We start from the raw sequence: 24,497 nt of genomic DNA, 5'->3' as shown, positions 1-24,497 counted from the left end.
GTGTGAAAAATGCATTAAAATGAGTACAAACAAGCCTAGTATCTGTTCAGAGGTTCTTGAGATAGCTCTGGATATTTTGAGAAAATATCTCAAAATTTGGGACTTTCTTGTTGAAGCTTACATGGCCAGCATGCAGAGCATTAATACCTCTCACATTTGTCATTCAAACCTCTTTACGATAGAACAATAAGTCATGCATTGGACAAGAATGGGTATGTAGTATTTAATAGCGGACATCACATGAGAAGGGGCAGGCCTGGGGGATGTCAGTTTAAGGAGGGCAAGATTGATATATTTGATACAAAAGCCATGGACTAGAATGGGTCTGTAGTATTTAATAGTAGACACAGGAAGGGGCAGAGCTGATGATTGAGTTTAAGGAGGGTAAGAGGGAGGGTTTTTATATGGCTAATTTATACCAGAATGGTCAACTACAGATCCGTCAGATAACGCTTTTTCAATGGGAAATGAACTTTGCTGCTTGGATGATATCACGATGAGGTTAGCATTTATTACGTATTGAAAAGCGTGTTCTGACGGATCTGCACTCGACCATCCTCTGAAGTGGGCAGGTGGGGGATATTATTGTATTGGAATTAAAATTTTAAGAATATAAAGAAGTACTTTTAAGTACTTCTTATTCTTAAATTTTTAATTTTAAAATCTTGTGTAGCAAGAGGATTAATGTGCACTATGTACTCATTTAAAGCACAGACCCTAGTAGATTGGTAAGGCCTGGGGAGGGGGAGGTCAAGGATAAGTGTAGCCCCAGGGTGGGGGTGGGTATGGGTCGGATTAGACAGGGGGATTTGACTTTCAATCCCTTTCTTTGTTGCTAACAGGCATTGCATTGTCATTGAGACAACAAGTCTTATGGCAATGATTTTGTATAAATCAGATAATTGGATATTTTATAACCATATATATACGTAAAAACTATTCTCAATATATTGTCGTTACAAAACAGTAGTATTGATAGATTCGTTCTTTAAATAGACCAGAACAAACGATGTGAAGAGAATCGTAAAATTTGATGATGCATTTGATGTTAAGCGTGGTTTAGTATGGACAGAAGCACTATGGTAAGTCACTGACCTTGGTAAACATCAATTATGTAATGCGATATCTTCCGGGGAAAATGAAAATGTTGTGAATAGGAAAAAAGCTTCCTTTTTTGCTGTGTTAAATTTCACTCATTTAGACAATTGTTTTAATTACATGTTTCAAGTATAATCAGATATGAAATGATGCAAATCTCTTCCATGTAGTGAAAGTTTCTAGCATACAATTTGACTGTAATGTTTGCTGTTGTTGGCCAATGCTGTATATTAAAACCATGTTTGAAAAGTAGGCTTCTAAATGATCAGTGTTTTATATTCAAAGTCAGCAGTGGTCAGTACTTCAAGTTACAGTGAATTCATCCATTATCTACTGATGAAAGCAGTATAAACATCCCCAATCTTAGTGCAGTGTTGAATTGAGATACAACTGAATTTCATCAGCCACATACATGTAATATTGCATTTTTTGCTATCTACTGCTGATAGCAAGTTTACCTAATGGCCCATCGGGTTACAGGGTACCGGTATGCATTAAATTGTTGCAGCACTGAGCATTTCTCTACACACTCTGGCACATGCAGTAAGAAACAGTACACACTACTAGTGCTTTATGATACTAGGATCTGGGGGTAATATGCTCATCTGTCAGTACACAGTTCTTTAACCCCAATATGTTTCTACATTCATTGAATGACCTTTGGATGAATTGGGTACAAAAACCTCATACTCCACAACTTGAGGTCAAATTTCGAGCTAGTGTTGTTCAATGAGGGTATTGAACTCTGCCGTTGGATGTGTGAATAGATAAATCAAATACTAGGCATGTTTGTACTCATTTGAAATCTTATTTGGGATAAATTTCACATCTTTGATGAATTTGAAAAATAATTTTATGAAAAATGTCCGGCAATTGAGCATCTTTAAGTGATGGTTCTACATGTATGGACATTTTATTTTCACCTTTTAATTCCCGAGGACATTGCCCTTTAAAGGCTGGTTCAAGTTTGCGCTTATTATTTATTTACTTTATTGATGTAATTTTCATTCAAACAATAATTTCACCAAACCGTAGAGATAACATTTCCTGTGGGCTATTCCAGTTGAAATCCATACACCCCCAGACATGCCCTTAATCTTCCACATCTAGGGAGTGTAAATTTCAAATGGAGGGTTACCTGAATGGGCGACTCCATTTGAAATCTATACCCCCTATTTAGAAGATAAGATCATGTTTTTTCATAGGGGTGGATGGATTCCAGCTGGAATAGCCCAAATTGTTTCAGTCACTAGGATCCACAACATGCTCATCTATCAGGGCTCAGTTCTTTAACCCCAATACATTTGCACATTCATTGAATGACCTTTGAATATTTGAGTACAAAACGCATTCTCTGCAACATGAGGTCAAATTTTGCACTCTGATTGTTTAAGTGAGGTTATTGAACTATGCCACTGGGATGAGGCTATTGTGGTCCATAGTGAGTTGACCATAGACATGATAGAGGGAGGGGTCAATTTATTGTGCAATTTCATTTGTAATGAAATTAAAATCACATCTATAGAGAAAATTAAAAAAATAAATGTAAATATTTATTCCAGCTGTTCACTGCAGGTTTTAGTAAACGCTTAAAATAACCTCAACACTGGGACATAGTTCAGCGACATCTATAAGAGCCAGATTATTCAAATCAAAATTTGCCAGAATTTTGTGATGATTAAAGAATTTTGTGTCTTGATAAGTTGGACTAAGACACCGTATGACGAAGAAAAAATTTTTCGTATGTTGTGCTGTGTTAAGGTATTATTTTTGGTCCAGCCTGAACATAGCATTGTATAGCCTTCAGGTACAAAAGTAATGTTCATAACAATGTTACCACAAAAATAAATTGTGGTGTCTGGGGATGTCGAAATTAGTCCAGATCAAAGAGTGTCTAGAAAATGACAAATATTCATTGTAATTATAATGTTTCATAAATTGTGGCGCGTTAATATTAACCATATTACGCATTTTTTTATGGAATAAAACTATTTGAAATAGCTGTAGCTTTCATTTGAGATTTATAAAGTGTGTACCACATGCATTTATCAGATTTATTACCCACCCTGTACGTACATACGAAGAGATGAAATGTTCCAAAGGCATGTTTCTACAAGGGAATGATGTGCGGTTAATTTGGATGTGGCTCATTTGTGGAAGGAAACTAGGTAATATGCTCTGAAGGGCACTGTGAGCTTTAAATGTCTTGATGGACAATGAGTGTGCAGATAATGTTGTTTCTAACTTTTCTGTGTGTGTACTTGTATACTTTATGGAGCACTAGCCTAGAAAGCTGTAGGTTCAGACCCTAGCTTGACAGTGAAAAGCTGTGAAATTTGGTCTCACCGGCTGGAAAATGACAAAGGTATAACAATTATAGATTGAAAGAACAGGGGTTGAAATATTTAGGCAAAATTGGAATGATATATGAAAATGCATGGTAAATTGGTCTTTTTGAGTGATTTTTTGTTGTTGACCAGAATGTGAATCTTTAATGCCTGGGTGAGGTTTGGCTATGCACCTGCAAAGGTGTGATGTTTTTTATCACTCCTTGAGCGTGAAATTACTGGGAAGCAAAATTTATATCTCAAAACAGTCACTTACAAATGTTCATATTTATAACTGATTTATACATGGTCAAGTTTATCATTGAAACTTCTCCAGAACAAGATAAAGCTTGTAACCATGTACATGGATACCACCCAGTACCCATGGTCAATACATTACATCCCACACATGGTCACTTAATGATAATGGTCACTACATGGTCAGCCATGACTGACCAATCTGTCAGGGTGAAGGTAAGGGCCATCATTAAGTAATTACAGTTTTAAAGCTTATTTCAAATTGGAGGCTAAAGTTAAGGACATTTAGTCAGAAATGACATTGACTGTGTGCAATGGTTGTCACTTCCATGCCAAAGCATAAATGACTAATTTTTGGTCACTCAAATTTTGTTCTGCTTGGAATCTGGAATTGGTCACTCCACCCAGTATCAAGAATTTGGTTTATATTGTTCCTTTTTGTCAAAACAACAGAGGACTGGAGCACATTCTGGCTGAGTTGGTTTATTATTGATGAAGGCTAAAAGGGTACTGTTCTTTTTCTAGAAACATTGTTTTAATGGTAGGCCTCAGTGCATGCTAGAAAAACAGAATATCATGAACAAAATCTGCAAGCCCACCTTTTTATAATTAACCCTCTGAGCACTACCTGCCGATCTAACATTGCCTCTGATTGGTTAATTACATGATATCTTCACTGTAATCACCAATCAGAATGGAGCTTTGCAAATAATGACCCCAATTTTTTTGCGTAGTGAAATTATTCTTACAATGTTGCTGATTGGGCCAATTGATAATGAAAACTTCATTTTGGCCAATCGGCAGGTAGTTCTCATGGGGTTAAACCACAATGCTGTCTTGTATAACATGATGCATTATACACATTTCAAGTTCACCCTCTTAAAGCTGGCAATGAACTTACAGTGTCAACAAAATGTACTTGCATTTTTTTTCCTGGTAAACAAATGATATTGCTCACTTTCAAGCCAAATTTGGAAAACTAGTGCTGTGTCATTGCATTATAAACAATTATTTGCTGAATCTGTAAATGCAAAGAATCAGGAGTCAAAGCTGGAATGAGATGCAATAAGTTTGGCTAAAAATGTATTTTAATTTTTGAAAGGGTGTTTTTGAAAAGCTTTGGATTAGGATTAGGTTTGGCTCAAAACAAACAGGAAAATCAGATTTGATTTAGGGCAATCCAAAAATTACTTTTAATATTATAAAAACTACAGACTTCCAGGGACTCCCTTTTGAGGAGAGCAAGAGCAATCGCTCGCTACTGCTCTCCTTAAATCTGATTTAGGAGAGTGAATTTTAGCTCTCCTTAGTTGACCAGTCTCTCCTTAAATTCTATTGTAAATACTCAAACAGCTCTCCTTGAAGGCTCCAGAAGAGCTATTTAATGCTCTCCTGCTAATTCCAAAAGACAGTCCCTGGGACTTCTATGGGAACAATTTTGTTCAACCTGTGTAGACTCCCATTTCTAACATTATTTCAAAATTCATTTCATTTATCTCCCCATTTGCTCTAATTTCCTTGCCTCCCATCAAAGGTGGCACAGGTCATTGCCACCCATATGAACCTCATTTGCATACGTAATTTAAAAGAGATAGCAGTGTGTCCATTGATTAAGTTTGTTACACTGAAGTGGCCGGCCATTTACTGTCTTTGTGCGCATTATTTCTTTACGAGTTCGAGTTCTCGAGTCCGGTCATTAATGAGTGGACTGAGCGATTGTGTATGGCAGGGTACAAGAAGGAATTGTAGCCTTTTCTCATGCCTTGATAAGCTTGCCGGGCACTGACCCTACTAATTGGGATTTAGTATAAAGCTGCCACGTAATTAGCACGATTGTTGCCTCATGTCAAATCACTTATATCAGATTTGATCTTATTTGAGGATTTATGGATATTATCTGCTGCAGAGAATCTAGAGATATCACTATGGACCACAATAGCTTCATCACAATGCCATAGTTCAATAACCTCAATTAAACAATCATAGAGCAAAATTTGACCTCAAGTTGCGGAGTATGAGTTTGTGTACCCAACTTTTCAAAGGTCATTCAATGAATGTGCAAATGTATTGGGGTTAAAGAACTGTGCCCTGATAGATGAGCATGTTGTGGATCTTAGTGTATGGCTTTGATTAGGAATGGGGTTGAGGATTGTGTTTGGGTTAAACTTAGGTTTAAATGAGGATAAGAACATAGTCTATGATTAGAATGAGGACATAAGGTTTTCTACATATATGTGATGCGATCAAGCAAAATCAGTCGGAACTCGGAAATATTTAATTTTCAGTTTCTTATAGAAAAGTAAAAAGCATTTACAAAGCTGGATTTTGCAGAAAACCCCATTGAAATAGAACAACCAGTTCCAAAGGTATGAGCAATGAGAGAGTTTCAAAAACAAGAGGAAACAAAAAGAAATAGATCCTTTGTTTGGCTATATCTCAAAATCAATATTTCCGAGTTCCGACTGATTTTGCTTGATCGCATCACATATAGATTTTACCCCTATTTGTTCATATTGTACTATGTAGGGCGTAAATTGCAAAAATGTTATGCATCGGGTAATTTCATCCACAAGCTTGTAAAAATCTAGCTCATCTAGCTGTGATGTTGTGGCTGCAATGTGGGCTCTGAATTGGAATTTATCACTATGGACCACAATAGCCTCATCACAATGCCATAGTTCAATAACCTCAATTAAACAATCATAGAGCAAAATTTGACCTCAAGTTGCGGAGTATGAGTTTGTGTACCCAACTTTTCAAAGGTCATTCAATGAATGTGCAAATGTATTGGGGTTAAAGAACTGTGCCCTGATAGATGAGCATGTTGTGGATCTTAGTGTATACAGCCAAAAATCTGTGCTGCTTCCACCATGTACCACACAGCCTTGGTTTCTAACATGCACTGTCCATCATGAATTACTTGGCTTCCTTCTGATGCCATACTTAGCCTTATGTCACCTTCACTATAATGTTTCACTTTCCTTGACTTTTGTGTCACATTTTAATCATCATGTAATGCATGATCAGAATACAAGGAAAGTTAACTCATCAGCTTTTCATGGTGTATTATGAGCAACATTGATGGGAAGCTAGAATAATCACTAAAAGCAGGGGATATGAGCCATATCAATCTCATTCCTGGTGGCAAAGCTCAACATGCTCTCGGTGACCCCCATACAGGTAAACTCAAATGTTGACCTCAAGAAGTTGTGCATATGAGTTTTTGTTTTTGGTATCCAACACATCCCATTAATCAAGCATTACATCAGTAAGTTCAACAGATTAACAGGGGGAGGGTAGGTTGAGGCTAACACAGCACTGAATTTCCAACCCCTTATCTAAGCATGGTTATGGGATGGGAAGGTCTTGGAAGGTGCAACTTAGAGACTTCAGCATTTTGCAACATAAGTTTATTGTATTATTTCACATCATGACTGTTTATATGGAAATGTACAAATTTCAGAAGATTTTCTCTAAAATATGATGATATTCATCCCAAAACTCACTGGCCCCATGATGGAGGAGCTTTCCATCTACTCTACTTGTGTACTTGGACTACTACAATGGCCTCATCCCAGTGGCATAATTCAATAACCTCAATTTAACAATCATAGTGCAAAATTTGACCTCAAGTTGCAGAGTATGAGATTTTGTACTCAAAATTTCAAAGTCTTGCAATGAATGTACAAATGTATTGGGGTTAAAGAACTGCCCCTGATAGATGAGCATGTTGTGGATCCTAGTGATATAGTAGTTGAAGCTGTAGTTTGAGAGAAAGCAATAATTTGAAATCCTAACAGATTATCTTTGTTCTTTTCATACCTACAGCGGGCAATGACCATAGCGGCCATTTTAATGAGTACGTTTCCAGAGAATTGACCACAATTCATCTAAAGAAAAGACACTTTAAGTAATCAAGATACAGGCTCTTGATAGGGGGTGTTGTTACTGGTTGCTATGGCAACGGGAAAGCAAATTATGACTTTGTAAATCATATCTATGTAAAGCTGATTTCTTTGTGGTCTTTAAATTATTAATTTGTTTTTGTAAACATTGCTTGTTTGACAGGAAATATATATGCAAAAACAATGCACAATTTTCATCATTATACACAATAACTCTACAATAATTGTACAAAATAAATAAAGGACATAAAGCGCAAAACGATATTGTTTCTTATGGTCAATAATTGTACAAATTTCCTTGGACATTCATTCAATCCACCTCAAAAATCCGGTATAAGCGATCCGGCCAATTACTTGAAATTGAAGTTGAAATCATGATGAAATAATTCACTGTTGTTTCCTCAAGTATTTCTCCTGCCACAAGCTTTAATGCTCTGCTTGCTAGCCACAGGCTTCAACAGTCCCAAGTTTTGAGATATTTTCTTCAAAATATCAAGAGCTATCGTAAGAACCACTGAACCAATACTAGGCTTGTTTGTACTCATTTTAATGCATTTTTCATGCTGATTCCAAATATAGACATGAAAATTTACAATACTGAAATTTTTGAATTAACAAAAATTGAAACTTGTCGTCTGCAGTCAACATCCGTGTGGAGAGAGTTAAAAGAAAGTCTCTCTTAATGGCTGTATAATTCCTTGCTGCAATCCACATCAAGTTTTAACCTGTTCTTCAATATTTGAGCGAGGATGATGGTCAAAACCATGAAATTTTATATTTTCATACAATCATATTTGAAATACGCCTGAAAATGCATATAAATGAGTTCAAAAATGCCTAGTATTGGTACAAAGATATTTGAGATGGTGTTTTAGATTAGATTAAATAATTCTAGAAAATTAACTTCAAATTTGATGAATTTTGCATCTGAATGCATCAAATCATCGCTCCCTGATGACCACCAGTGACCAGGGGATGAACGCATCTCACATAGGACAGCATAATTGCATCTGGCCAGTTCAGTGACCGTGACCGCATAGTTAGGTATCATCCCGACCATGACCATGGATGTAATACACCATAATGGCCATCTACCGTGTTGAATACAACCCATGACCACATCAAGGTAGTAACACGCTGTCGCGTAGCGTAGCAGTGGCCCATTAACGGTGTCAACTTGTGCGTTGGAAACGCTCGTTAAATTCGGACAAGCGTACTGAATATTACACCTTATGCACGATTCACTTATCATACCTTGTAATGACTCACTTACGCTTGCATCTGGAGCAAGCTTCACACCTTAATAGTGAAATGTGGAGATGGGAAGAGGGTTCCATTTTTATAATTGTCCAATAAGGACTCTTTTAAAGGTCCAATCAATGAATTGATGACCAGAACACTCTAAAAATTCATTGAAATTCAAATTTTGACATTTTTGGAATAAGCGCACCGGTTAATAGTACCATACAAGTGGCAAATGCGAAATGAAGTTAAGAGATATAAAATCTTACATTAAATTTAATAAGAGTATGTATATACATACTCTACTTCTCAGGTGACACTAGGATCCACAACATGCTCATCTATCATGGCACAGTTATTTAACCCCAATACATTTGTACATTCATTGCATGACCTGTGAAAATTTGGGTACAAAAACTCATTAATCTGCAACTTGAGGTCAAATTTTGCGCTATGATTGTTTGATTGAGGTTATTAAACTATGCCATTGAGATGAGGCCATTGTAGTTCATAGTGTGAGGCAATTAAATTAGCATATAAGGTTATTCCATTTAAAATCCATATTTCAGTATGGAAGACATGACTTAAATTTTTCCACACAGGGAGTGTGATTTTCAAATGGAGTTGTGTGAATGTGTGATTCCATTTGAAAACTACACTCCCTATGTTGGAGATTAAGTTCATGTCTTCCATAGGGGATGTATGAATTTTAACCGGAAAAGCCATTAGCCAACCTCAGATGTAACATACATTTTTTGTCCTGTTCATGTTCAATACCTGAATATTATTGAGAGTATATCATGAAAAACACAGTAAGAGCAACAAAACTACTCCATCAGATAAAACAAGAACTGTCTTTAAAAAAGACAAAACCATGGATGAAGAATTGAAGATCCTGTTTCATAATTTTGCACTGACGTTCTCATCATGTACACAAGTTAGTGTAATAGGCAAAAAAATATATATCGGTGTCAATGTCTAAATATACCAAATTGGTTAATTTTTATTTATTTTGTTGTATTTTTCAGCTGTACGAGAAGATCGAATGCCAGGAGGGCGTAACACAGGACTTTCATATAAGGTGAGATGTTTGTTTTTACCTGTTACATCATGTATTTTATCTATCAAAACCAACAATTACCATCAGCTGACACCTGAGAAAAAATTGAAAACTTTCCTAATTTTGACATGACCTTGGTGTACAACAATTCTTACACAATACAAACTAAACAAAACAAGTAATTAAAGTCAGTTTTTTTATGGTCAGCATTTATACCATTTATGAGATATTTGACATCTATTACTTCTGTGTGTAGTTTTGTTGTACCTTTGTCGTTAATTTTCTTTATTTATTGTGTACAGTATTTTGTTTACCTACCAACAAATTTTGGTTCCCTAGTAACAAGTTCTGCACTGGTGCTGGTATTGTGGCACGCTCCAAGTCAAAAAAGGCCGGTACGGCATTGTTTTGTAACCCCTATTCAGATGTGGTAAAAACACAATAATTGTTATATATTTTCAAAAAAGTTCACAATTTTTATTCTTGCATGCAAAATGCATTAAAATGAGTACAAACGTGCCTAGTATTGGTTCAGTGGTTGTTGAATTTGGTGTGTAACTTGCAGACAAATTGTCAATGCCACGTTTATTTTTCTATGCTATTTATAGCCGTGCAGAATGCAAATCGGTGAAGTCTGAACAATTGCGGTCGAGATGACACAGTTTTGGCTTTTAAAAAAAAATTACATTTTACACGCGTGATTTAATCGGTAAAGGTTGCCAGCTGCGTTTGCCGTTTATTGACCCGGTCGTGAACTTGAAGAATTATCAGCAAAATTACGCAGTGATAAAGAAAAGTAAATGACTAATTTTGGTGTTTTTTAGGGGTGTTTTTTGAGTGATTTGATAGCATGACCACAGGTTCTTTAAACGGTTGTGTTGGAATGAGGAAATATTGTAGTAGTCCTGTAGCTTTTGTTATCATATTTTGTATTTCTAAATTAATTTTTAGGTCCAAATCTAGTGGTCAGGTGGCACCTGTACGACATAACGGAAATGTGATTCAGAATTCTTTAGAAATTTATAATGTAATTGAATGTCAATTTCTTAGAATTCTTGGTAGGGACAATAGTAGAATAGGTAGAATGGGCGTACTGCTTGGAAAAATACTGAAAAGTGAAATGTTTATGAAAATTTAGCGAAGTTCATGAGTGGGGGGGCTGTCCTCTGACCCCCTGTTTTTGACTACACCACTGCATATATCATGTCTTATGTCTTTGTAACCCACTTTTCAATTTCAACCTCTGATCTGCACAGAATTAGTGAAATGGCACATTTTTTCTCCTAATCCTAAAAAAAAACATCCTCAAAAGTATCAAAATTTATCATAAAAAGTGTAGGCAGGTCAGTTCAAACATGCCTAAATTATTGGTTCAGTGGTTCTTAGAGTTTGGCTGTGAAGGCCTATTTTTTTGCAAAATATTGGTAGCTTTTCTCTTCCCCCTAGTACTACCATAATACCATATAAAGTTTAACCTCTTTGGTAACAAAATCGGGCTGGAGTACAAAATCCCAGACCATACCTGTACATGTACTTGTCACCGTGCTTGGTTCTCTATATTGATGTTGATTGATGGTAAAATATTGTTGGCATGGTTGGGGAGGGCTAAATGAATGCTGTGATTGCCAGGAATATTAACTTTCAAGTGTCATTTGGCATTTTTATGGGGAAAAAACATCATTTTCTTTATTTTTATATCATTGTAAAAAAAAAAAAAAAAAAAAAAAAAAAAGTGTATGATGTTTTTTGAATTTTTGGGTCGGTGTTTTTGGGCAAACAAAAACTTTTTTTTTTTTTTTTTTGGCCTGACTACTATTTTAAGTATAATGTACTGTGTTGCACCTGACTGTACTCTAGCATGCTTTGCTCTAGTTCCAACAAGGTCAAGTGCATATAGAGCAAACATGGGGTATGTTCAGATGTCGAACAAAATCTAGAGATTATAAATATCTTGAGATGTTGCTAGTATTTGACCCCCCCGTGATGCCTTGAGGCTTGATGGAATCACCCTAGGTCCTCTATACAATGTATGCACAGAATCGCTGCTGGGCCAGTGAAACTGTCGAGGCTACTGGCCAAACAAAAGTTGAACAAACTATCTCACAGTTTTGACCAAACATTCATTACACAATGAGAGTATTCACTGAGCAATGAGAAGTTTTATCGCGGATGTCGTAAAAATCTTGCCGAGCTGCAAATATTTTGTGACAAATATATTGTATCAGACTCCTGATCACAGCTAGCATACAGGGATTGAAACCCCGGGATTCCATGGCTCAAAAAAGTGGGGAATTTGGGAAGCTCATTTCCAGGAAATGTTGGTGTTTGGTGGGAAATTCAGGTATTTGGAGGAAAATTGTGTCTATTTTGTATATCAAAACATGCCATAAATTGTGGGAAATTTAGCTTGCTTTCCCGGGAAATTAACATTTTTTTGAACCCTGATTGAAACATGGCTTAGTTCAGGTCTAAGATATTCTTAAGATTTATGCCACTGTGAATAGACCATCACAGTGAAACTGGGTTAATAAGCCCACTGCCAAGTAAATTTATAATGTCATAGAACTATAGAGAAATTCAATTTCTTTTGATGTTGCTGACATTATGTGGGATTCTAGGCCTTAATAGTCATGATAGTAGCCCCAAAGCACAATCCACGTTCTATGGATTTCCTTACTGGGTGCTTTCTAATTGCCAAAAATTGCTACAAATGTTGAAAATGCATAGTTGCAAATTGTCTATAATCTCTATTCTGTGAATCAGTTTCTCAAGTATTATTCATGGCTCAGAGAGGAATTGTACTATTTTCTGAATTTGATGGTACATGAAGAACAATAGAAATGTTAAATGTCAGAAAGGATCCCTGATATTAATCAGAATTTGTGTAGTAAACTTGAAGAAAATAGCTCTTCCATAGGGGTGTATGGATCTCAATTTGAACAGCACATTGTTCATTTTCTCCCCTCAGTGGAACTAGTGAGATTGAAGTCTTATAGACAGGGTTCGAAATTTTGGTTGTCCGGTTGCCCGGGACAACTAAAAAAGTCGCCGGACAACCAAAAATACTGATTCAGTTGACCGCCGGACAACCATAAATCTAGCAAAAAGTCACATTTGTAGGCCTACGGACAACCAAAAACTTAGACGGACAACCAGAAATTGTAATCTGGTTGTCCATGGGACAACCATTTATTTTTCCTAAATTCGATCACTGCTTATAGATGAATGTTAACAAGAAATGTCTTTAAAAAGACAATGCCATGGATGAAGATCATGTTTCATAATTTTGCATTGCAAGTACTTGGAATGCTAGTAAATTTGAATGTTTGGCACAACTAACCGGGTGCGAAATATTGGCATTTATTGGTAAATACCACCAATGACATACTAGGAAATACTCAAAATTTTCATGTCGAAAGCTGAATAGATGAATGTTAAAAAGGTCATAAAGCTATAAATCCTGGCCATTTCATGAGGATCTAATGTTGCATTTGGAAGAACAGGATGGTCAATAACACCAAAAACTGATGGGTACCAAACATTTTGATACAGCATGTACTCTCTCTATCTAGGTGCACTCACTGTCTTGACTTGATTTCAGAATGCCCAAAGTTTTCTACTTATCATCAGGCAAAGTGACCCTCAAGCAATGTCTATAAGTTAATGAGTGCAACCAGAGGTCTAGCGATTCTTGACTTCGTAGAACATGAGTTAGTTGTTGTACTTCGTTAGCAATGGCTATGAATATATGATATTGACATCATCATGATCATGTTTTAGCTTTTGACTAATTGCCATAGGGTATACCATACAGAGACTTTCCTTAAAAGGGAAACACGTCTTGTGGCTAATTAACTTTAATGTCAATGTCTACAATCAGGGGTCTAGCGGTTCTTAGGCAAGAGCGATGTTCTTCAGTTGAGGCAGCTGAATTCGCATCTGAAGGGCAACATTAACCTCTAGTCATGTCTTGTGGTCAATGACAACATGGAAAGGTCTAGAGGTTCTTAAGTTGAGATGGAAACATGGGTCTGTACATTAATTGGTCATCCTCTAGCCTCTTTGAATGTACTTTGTCTAAATTCCTTTTGGGTTCTTCTCCTTGACCACAGACCCTTGACCATCAGCTTTGGGCAATGTTAGCCCGAAGTTGTGTCTGATGGATAACATACTTACAGTTTGCCCTTTCTTGATTATCTCATCTCTACTACATGATTGTAGTAGAGATATGGCAGTAATGGCATGCATTCAAAACCTGAGGATAACTGTGTGTTCATCCTTTAGAACCTGTGTGTTCATCCTTTAGGGAGCTTCAATCTTCAGAAATTAATCTCGAGAGATTTGTATGTGGATTTAATTTTTAAAGGATTAACTACCATTTTAATCCACTAAGATTAATAACAATGAATCATTGAAGTTGTTTTTTTCCCATACTTTACAAAGTTCTTCATACCATGTGATTGTGAGTCAGGATTTTGTTGTTGTTAAGAACACATGACGAGGATCTTACAATTTCAATGGTCATTTTATTTTCCACTTTTCACAATAATGTAATAAATCTATTAAATTGGAAATTTAAAATACAGGGAATAAGATTGGTTTGCTGGATTTTGTTGTAGTTCTGATTCTGAATAAAAATCTTTTATTTCTTGGGAACGTAATTATTTCTGTATCTGTAAACTTAGGGCCTATAAAAATATACGGTATATTTTCTGGGTACATGCATAATCGTACAATTAATATTCACTAGTCTATCACTACAGAAATATATCATAGCATAGCAGCATCATGTTTAGTAATCTATATGATGTAACAATCATAAGCCTAAACCATAACCATCAAACAGCCGCCACGTGCATGTATAGGTCAATGCTCCCATGGCCACGTAGACATAACGTAAAGGTAAAAAAATCAAGGTAGAATCTGACGGACGGACAGACGGTCCAATGAGTAGGCCTAGCTTGGCGAATCCCTCGCATTAATTATAAACTGTCTGTGTAGACAGGATGCTTAATTACACTGCCCTTGACGAGCTTAATTACTTCTAGTGTTGCCAAACTTGCTAATTTGTAGCCCAATTGGGCTGATTTTGATGATTCTCCCTGCGATGTTTGACAATTTCCTGTCCCATAGAAACCAATGGTTAAGAAAAATGTTGAGCTACTTTTCGATACTGGTGCCTGCAATTTTCAAAAGTGTCCTGTCCCATAGAAATCAGTGGATAAGAGAAAATTTGGGTGGTTTTTTTGATGATATTCCGGGCGATTAAAAATCTTGTTTTGGCAACTGTAATTGCTGCTCCCGTGAACCTCAAGGTTGATGCAAATGAGAAATTGAGATAGCAGGTAATAGCTGCTGCATGGGTGTATTGGCGGACGTTGCTTTGCTGAATCATCTTTAAGGTGGCTGATATCAAGGACGGAACCAGGATTTGGAAATGACTAAAGGGGGGGGGGGGGGAATTGGCTGATTTTGCATAATTGTGCAGATTTTTAGGGAAGCGGCACTCCGTAACCCCTGTATGGATTTGCTCCTGGATATTAAGCGTTTTGGTTACTTCTTGTTAAAGCTTTAGTACTACATGTAGAACTGTCTAGAGTTTCCTTGGATCAGTATGTCCCACAAAATGTAGAGCAATCTAAGACTACAAAGCAGTGAAGTGCAACCATTTCATCCCACAGTCACACTGACTGAACTGGAGGTATTTTTGTTTATTTGCTTGTTTGCCTAACATGGTGGCGTAAACTTAAAGGTATACCAGCGATACCACGATGTCGAGTATGATTGTTACGCAATAAAAGAGCCATTTAGTTTCTAACATTTTGAAAGAATCTTCAAGAATCTCTTAGACCACGAGTTGGGGAAAAAATGTTAGACAAGGGACAGACATGTATTAGACCTAAGTTCAGTATGTTTTGCAGAGTCATGAAAATACGTCTTCTCTCATTGAAATCCCAGAGTTGCTCATTGATTATTATACATGTACTTGAGTATGTCATAATGTATGGTTGAAATTGTTTTTGAATTAAACATTAACAAACTGTACGGCTATAAAGCAGCCATTTATCTTTACCAAAGTAAAATCACTGCAATAGTCATGATAGGTAGTTGCTTCATATTTCCTCTCATTAAAACAACCTGTTTTTGCGAGACAAAGAGTAAATTAATGAACCTGTTTTAATAATGCTATTGATTTCATAGGCTTCATGAAGTTGAAGGAGGTTTTAGTTACTGATTAAAGCAAGGTCCGCCACACGGGGAAATAAACAAGAAGAAACGCTAATACTTTGTTTGACAATGTGTTTATTTGTTTGTTTGCTTTGCTCTAAGTTATCTAAGTTATAACATAAAAATTTGAAGCAATTATTTAATAGTCCATCAAAATATATGGTAATTTATTCCAAATATTTATTTGAAGAAAAAATTTATTCAGAGTTTCAGGCTATTTAAGCAGAACTAACGAATCATAGATTTCTTTGTATTGCGCTATTCCCATTGAAGTCCATAAGACAATACCTTAATCTTTCACACAGGGAGTGTAGCTTTCAAATGGAGTCACCCATTAGCCTTGTTTGAGATGCAAACTCCCAGGCCCGGGTAGAAGATTAAGATCATGTCTTCAATGGGGGTGTATGGATTTCAAATCGAATAGCCCTTTTCAATCAAATCGGTGAGGACGAGTGGTGTAGTACTTTGTTTAAAACATAAAGGGCAAATACCAACTGGACAAAATATTTAAATTTTCAACAAATTTATGCAGCCTCAATTATCCATAATTTTTATAGCCCTCAAGTCAAGTTCATCAGCTTAAATTGGTATACTATAGGTAAGCTGCTCAAAAGAAGTATTAATACGCAGTCATTTCACAAATTCTAACCAATTATTCAAAATGAAAAATGAGCTATTCACAAGTTGATTTATTCCAATTGCAATTGCCGCTAATTTGCTCTAGGCTTGTCAAGTTCAAATGGATATAGATCCACAACATGCTCATATATCAAGGCACAGTTCTTTAACCCCAAATACATTTGCACATTCATTGCATGACCTTTGAAAATTTGGGGACAAAAACTCATGCTCTGAAACTTGAGGTCAAATTTTGCACTATGGTTGTTTAATTGAGGTTATTGAACTGTGCCATTGGGATGAGGCCATTGTTGTCCACAGTGATAGCTATTTTTAATAGATCAGTATCATTAATTTTTACATTGATAATGACAAGTTGTTTATTAGGTGTTTTTGTTCAAATGGATATGCCCTTAGGTTGGCCAGTCTAAGTCAAGGGCACATGGATGTTTTATTTATAAGGACCCTCGAAACATAATTATTAAGATAATTTATTGTAAAATGGTCCATCAATCATTAAAGTTCAAGGCTCATTGCACATGAACTTGACCTTTTTCAAATTGAACTATCATTATCAACTATGTTAATGCAAAATGAATGGTAAAATCTATTTGGTTGAATGAAAAATGATGATTTGGTTGGATTGGGTAAATTTTAGTATGATATCGTACCACATTTTGCCCCATTAGGCGAATGAAAGTCGATTCCGAGTTTATCGTCCCCCGCCCGCGTCACTTTTTGGACACCAAAAACACCCGCGTCAAATTTTCAAAAATGCCAAAATAATTCATTATTTTCAAAGTATCAGTGTTTTCACCAGTTTTAGCAATTGAAACATATATTTTTGTTTGTAAAACATATAAATTTATAACTTGGAACCAAAACCAGGCTCTTTTCCAACTTTTCTAGTCCCTACCCATATAAAAACATGTTTTTAAATAACATGTATGAGTGTGGCTGTAAATCAACACGCACTTTAGGTCAATAATGAAATCTGATGAAATAATGAAAAATGAAAAATGAAAAAGTCACCTCACCAACCTGGGAAAAAAAAGGGACGATAAACTCGGAATTGACTTTCATTGGCCTTAAACATTGTCAATCACCTAGTGAATTTCCACAGGCTGAAGGGCCCACCCTCATTTCTAACAGTGGAGACGTGTAAGGGCTGCTACAGACTCACAAGTAAGGGCCCACCCTCATTTCTAACAGTGGAGACGTGTAAGGGCTGCTACAGACTCGCAAGTATTTGACTTAGAATATTTGATGTCGTAAATGTTGTTGTTATTTTTATCTATTCCATTCTATTTCCAGTAATGTTTTAGTTCTTACAAATGTTTGATGACATAAAATCGATTTTAATATGTTATGTAGAATGTCTGGTGGAAATATATTATTGATTTTACGTCATCAAACATTCGTTAGACAATAAAACATTATTGGAAATAGAATGGGAATAGATTAAATAATGAAGAAATGGAACGGGAATAGATTAAATAATGAAGACATGTTACATCGAATATTCTACATCATAAAAAGTCTGAAGCGGCCCTAATACAATAGCGCTCACGGTATTTTTAAAAATGTGAAAGTCAAAATCATTAACAATTTGTCTCTTGTTTGTTTTCTTTCAGTGCAAACCTAAGAATTACGACAAATTGCGGAAGAAGTTTCAGCTTATGGCTCAGCAGAAAGCGCAACTGAATCGTAAAACTCGTGCCGAGAAGCAGGCCCTCAAGGTAGCTCGCGAGGCACTCAAAATCGAAAACAACACCAAAACGAAAGGTATTCCAGTGCAATCAACCAAGAATTTCAACCAACATGGCAAACACACGCCCCCTATAGACGTCCGACAGCTTAAACCCCAAACAGCGCAGTTGATAGAAGTGTTACAACAAACAGAATCGGCGGTTCTTAAGGTTTCCGAAAGGGAAGGGAAGAAAGGACACCCCCAACACAGGACTGCCCCGCCAGGTGCTACGTTAGAAGCCAACGAATTCATGAAATTACAATGTGCACTTGGGGAAGAACTGGTGTTCCATTTAGTGCAATGGGTTAAACATCTACCGTTCTTTACGCAGCTTTCGTCCGTTGAACATACGTATCTCTTAAAGACCAAATGGTTGGAGATCTTACTCCTTTGTACACTAACACAAGCCATGTACTTCAAGCAGAACGGTTCGGACAAGTCATTAAGTTTTGAGCACTGCGCTCATCAAAATTTACTGACGTTACAAGAGTGTATGAACAAGACCATGGATCTCAAGTTGGACATGGATGCATTCCGGGAAGAGATGGGCGAGGTCGTGGAAAAGGTCACCAAACTGGCGGCATCATTCCGGACGTTGGGAATCACGCGGAATGAATATCTGCTCATCAAAGTCATTGTATTCCTTGGACAAGGTAAGGAGCGACCAGATCTGTTGTTTATTGTTGTTGTTTATTTTGCTGTACTCTTGTTTTGGAGAAAATTATAAGTTAAAGAGACACTCCAAAATCTGAATCTGAAGGTTTAAAAACCCTAAATTGTAACATTAAATCTTCCGACTCCAACCTTGATTCTTTATCATAAAAGTACATCTACACTTGAGCATATTAAAGACACCAGGACAGTTTGATTTTGATGACTGCTTGCGTGCTGTCCAGATGAGACCTTTTTTCACATTTCGCAGAATTTGATTATCGGCTATTTTTAATTTCAAAATTCTCAGATTTGTTGTTTATTTTATCTCCACAAAGATTGATATCTTTGTCAAACGGAAGGGCAACAACCTCCGATTCACTGCTGCTCTATGTGTCTCAGTATGGGCAATTATATCTCATCTTCAGTGACTAAGTTCAGTAACCTTAATAGCTTAAAAGGCTGACTTCAAGTTGTGGAGTATGCATTTTTGTACCCAACACATTCAAAGGTCATACAATGAATGTACAATCATATTGAGGTTATTGAACTGTGTACTGATGGATGAGCTTGTTATTGATTCTAATGAGCCACTATGAGCTCAAACATGCTCATAAGTCAGGACACAGTTCTTCAACCCCAATATGTTTGTACACCCATTGTATGACCTTTGAATGTGTTGGGTACAAAATCTCATTCAGGTCAAATTTGGAGCTATGATTGTTGAATGGGGGTCGTTGAATTGAGCAGTTGGAGATGAGAGAGGTTTTGCTGTTGTGTGATGGAAATGAAATTACGGTAGATATGAATATTGAATGGCAAGAAAATGACGATGACCACAATGAAAAAAAAAATCAGATAAAAATGATGCGGGATGGAATCAGCATCTGGCAATGGGGTAGTTAATTAACATTAATGGTTTAATGTGTTTAACGAAGTGTGCAAAATTACTACGATTGATGATGGGTGAATTTAATTCCACATTGACGGGATATTGACATTATCAATTTATGTTTTGCCCCTTGGCGTATTCTGGCTAACAGGAAAAAAAACGCTTCCCTATGACCTGAAGGAAGAATGGATGATGTATACATGCCTCCAAAGAGTTCCCACTAGAAATCTATATTCCCATTCAGGAGTTCACGATGTACTGAAGATGTGGAGTTTTTGTTCTGAACTTCTCCAGAATCAGATGCACCAGGCTGGAACCTTTTGGCATGATTGGTCCTTAAGGGTAATCATGGTAATGGGGGTGGTGCTGACCCCTCAAGAGAGTTTGTTCTTTAATCATGGTGTACTATGTTTCTGCCCTGTTCTTTTGAACCAAGACCTTGTATGCCCTTGGCTACAATTCATTGGCTACAGCTCATTGGCATCAGTTGATGGTGAGAAGTGGGAGGCATTTGTTCCTGGAGGGTGGTGGAGTGGTGTACGACCCTCAAGAGGGTTCCCATTGAAAATGGTACATCCAATTTTACAGTGATGTACCAAGTTTTTGCTCTGCCGAGATGCTAAATCCAAGCCCTAGGCATGCCCCTAGCTAAAACACACGATGATGGGATATGAGAATTGCATGGGAGTTCCTTGTTCCTTGGGGTTAAGGTACTGTAGAACCTTCAGGGATTTTCCAACCAAAATTTGTATCCCAGAGTCTGGGATCCTTTCTGGACTTGTCTCACCCTTTTTGATGACACAGACTCCACCTCAAGTTAACTTCAGATCACCCCCTCTGACGCTGATGCCGCTTTGTTGGAGTAAGGAACCAGAACCAGTCTCCAGTTAACAGTTGCTTTAGTATTTAGGCTCAGTCCAGCCCTTCTGGATGGCCTGAGCTGTTAAAATTTCAGATCAATTGGGGGTGGGGTGGTACATGCTTCACCTGTGCCCCTATGATGTTACACCACTGGTTGAGGGCCAAATATCAGTTTAAGGGACAAGATTTGGCATGTGGGCTCGCTTTTGAGAACCCCTCGTCAATGTAAGGATCTCTAGAATAATGAATTTAACAAGATATGAGACAAAGAAATGGCAAAGTGTGAAAACTTGCTGCACACAATTTTCTACGTTTATGACATTGCTCCATAAAGCTCATCCACCCTTGGAATATTACTAAGCTATCAAACTGACCTAGATTCTGCCAACACATCATCATATTCAGGACATGGTTATTAAAACCCTATATGGGTAATGCACACATAGAATGACCTTTAAGGGGATTGGGTATTAAAAATCCATACCCGGCTACAAGAGTTCAAATAGTGAAGACTTCCCTAAGAAATTTAGGTCAGGAGACTTTGTCATTAGAGATGAGGCTATTTTATCTCCTAGTGCTAGGGTGACACCTTTTGACCTCAATTCTGGATTCAGGTTCAAAGGCGAGCAGGTTTGATATAGAATATTATGGTTTAGTGGATAATTTATAGCCATTCTAAATTATTGTTGGCCTCCATATAAAGTAAGCCTTTGCCCTTTAGTGTGCTAGGGTAGAAGAGTGTATGTGGGAAAAACTGTACCACTACCCATGCAGTTGGGGATTGGTGTGTAACATCACTCCCCTCCTCAGAATACCTGCATCATCAGGTCACTGTAGCTATACTTGAGACAGCACCCATGATCAAAGGTGGTGCATCTGTAGCACATGATGTGGAGCAAAGTGATGCGCTACACTCACTAGGTTCTACAACATGTTCATCTATCAGGGCACAGTTCTTTAACCACAAAACATTTGCACATTCATTGAATGACCTTTGAAGCTTTGGGTACAAAAACTCATACTCTGCAACTTGAGGTCAAATTTTGCATTATGGTTGTTCAATTGAGGTTACTGAACTATGACATTGGGATGAGGCTATTGTGGTCTATAGTGACTGATACACTGCTAATTGACCCTAATCAAATGGACTATATCCATGTTTCACCCAATAACTTGAAAAATTATTTTTAATGGTTGCCTTAATGCCCTTAATTTTTAATTTATCTATTTTCTTTCACAAAATTCCATTGTTTATGAACTCATTTTACAAATAATTAAGACCACCGATCCCAAACAAAGGCCGTTTTGTGTTATTCACCAAAATTTGTGTACGACTAATACTAGGAGATGTTTAAATTTGGCAAGTTTCTTTTTACAGCCTATGGTACATGTCAGATACGTCTTTTTGCAATGAGCTGGTAATACAGCTATATAGACAGAAGCATTGACATTGACCTTCAACTACAGAGTTGAATCCATTCCATTAACCCAGATGCATTATTGCACTATATACTGTCATGGCTGGCGCTATGCATATTGCTCTGTAGACATGCATGCAGAAACTATACAATGTACTTAGATAATATTGTGAAAATGGAATTGGACTAGATCCCGGGGACTAGATATCAGACAACTATAAAATATTACTAGAAATCATTTCTATTTTGATTCAATCAAAGTTAAATTTGACACTTAACAAATTTTTAAAGCTCAGTGGGTCAAATTTAACCTGATTTGAGATGATTTCTGGGTGGATTTTACTAGAAATCAGGACTGACTAATTTACTCAATCTGACTATAGGTTGTTTTAATAAGAGTGAACTGCATACTTTATATTGTCAGCAGAGACAAATGGGACAGGAACTAGATCTTTATTTGCATTTCTATTCTATCTAGTACAGAGGATTCAAAATTGAAATTGATCCCTTTCCAGAACCAAAATGATATTAAATAAAAATCCCTTTAAAAAGGAATGTGCCTGGACAAGGTTATTCACAATGAGTTAGGCCTATATCATATTTCTTTTTATAAAATAGTCAAAATAATGTTGAAGTGCATTTAGATTTAATAGGATGGTTTAAAAGATTTTTGCTATAAAATAAAGCACTACATTTCTTGCTTCAATTTTGAGATCTTTGCTAAAGAAATACCATATGGGACACGATCTGCTCCACGGGGCCAAAGGAGGCATTTTTGATAATTGAGTTACTATAATTATTATCTTGTAGTAACATTACGCTATCATAGACTGAAAACACCAAAGGTCAAGCATATTTGGTTATCAAGTTATGAGGTTTTGTGATGTGTATTTTCTTGTGTATTTTATTGTTTTTTACTCCATATATTTGCCTTTATCTCAGTTTCGCATTTGCTGCCTTGGGCCCCGTGGATCAGTGTGTTTACTGCTAGCCAATAATTCTGGTTATCTGTTATTCCCAATGAACTGTATAATGAGGTGACTTTGACTTTCAGGGAAAAGATGACCACTGTATTTCTAGTAACCTACTTACCCTATATCCTGATCTGATTACCAAGACAGATTGCAGCTATTATCATGCCTGGCAGGTTGTAGGTCAGTAGCCAGGGTTGCCAGGGTTGTAGGTCAGTAGCCATCTCATTGTTGCCGCAGCCCAAATTTATTTTCAAATGCACCGAAAAGTCACCCAATTTTTCTCTGAAACATTGGTTTCTATGGGATTCTTTAGCGGATATTTGCAGGTGAGGCAATGTTGAAAAGTGACCCAAATTTTACTAAAACCACTGGTTTCTATGGTACAGAAAAACAGTTATAAGTTGTGCGGAATATCTTCAAAAGTCACCCAATTGGGCTAGTTATCCATCTCTTATCCTGCACTACGAGCCAAAATAGTCTCTTTTCAGGGACACAGTTCAACAACCCCTATTTAAAAACATTGCTCAGAATTTGACCTCAAGTTGTAGAGCATGAGTTTTGGTACCCAAGGCATTCAAAGGTCACACTATGATTGTACAATTATATTGGGTGTAATGAACTGTGTCCTGATAGATGAGCAAGATGTTTGAAGCCCTGGTTTTTAGGTCAGCTATATAGACCAGGCTTCATTACAGATGTGAATCTTTTATAATGAGCTTGTTGATGAGGTGACTTTGGCCTTCAACTTAAAGGTGCTATCAGTGATTCAGTCTGTTTACCATAGCATGTGATCCACTGTTATTAACCCTCTCCACGCGGGTGTCAACTGTAGACCACACGTTCTGTAGTGTACATTGTCATGACCATATTGGGAATCAGCATGAAAAATGCATTAAAATGAGTGCAAACAAGCCTAGTATTGGTTCTTTGGTTCTTGAGAAAGCTCTTGATATGTTGAGAAAATATCTCAAAACTTAGGGCTTTTTATGTTGAAGCCTATGGCTAGCACACAGAGCATTGAAGGCTAACTGCTGTCTACTGAAGATAGCACAAGACCGCTGCAACTGTCATCTGCTGCAGATAGCAAGATAGCATATTACTGGTAAATAAGTGCCTGGGTGTACCCACAAATTCCAGTGTTAATTCAGGAGTACCCTAGTCAACCAACATCTAATATACCATCACAGCCAGAATTTGAGTTTCAGTGTCAATAAA

General features: G+C 36.9%; 1 pseudogene; it reads left to right on the top strand.

Moving 5' to 3' along the window:
• LOC140140163 (nuclear receptor subfamily 6 group A member 1-like) overlaps nt 1-24,497 on the top strand; it is a 66,614-nt pseudogene that overhangs the window by 35,928 nt on the left and 6,189 nt on the right.

Source organism: Amphiura filiformis, chromosome 18 (genome assembly GCF_039555335.1).
Source record: "Amphiura filiformis chromosome 18, Afil_fr2py, whole genome shotgun sequence".
NCBI lineage: Eukaryota > Metazoa > Echinodermata > Ophiuroidea > Amphilepidida > Amphiuridae > Amphiura > Amphiura filiformis.
This window is presented reverse-complemented; position numbering and strand designations above follow the sequence as displayed.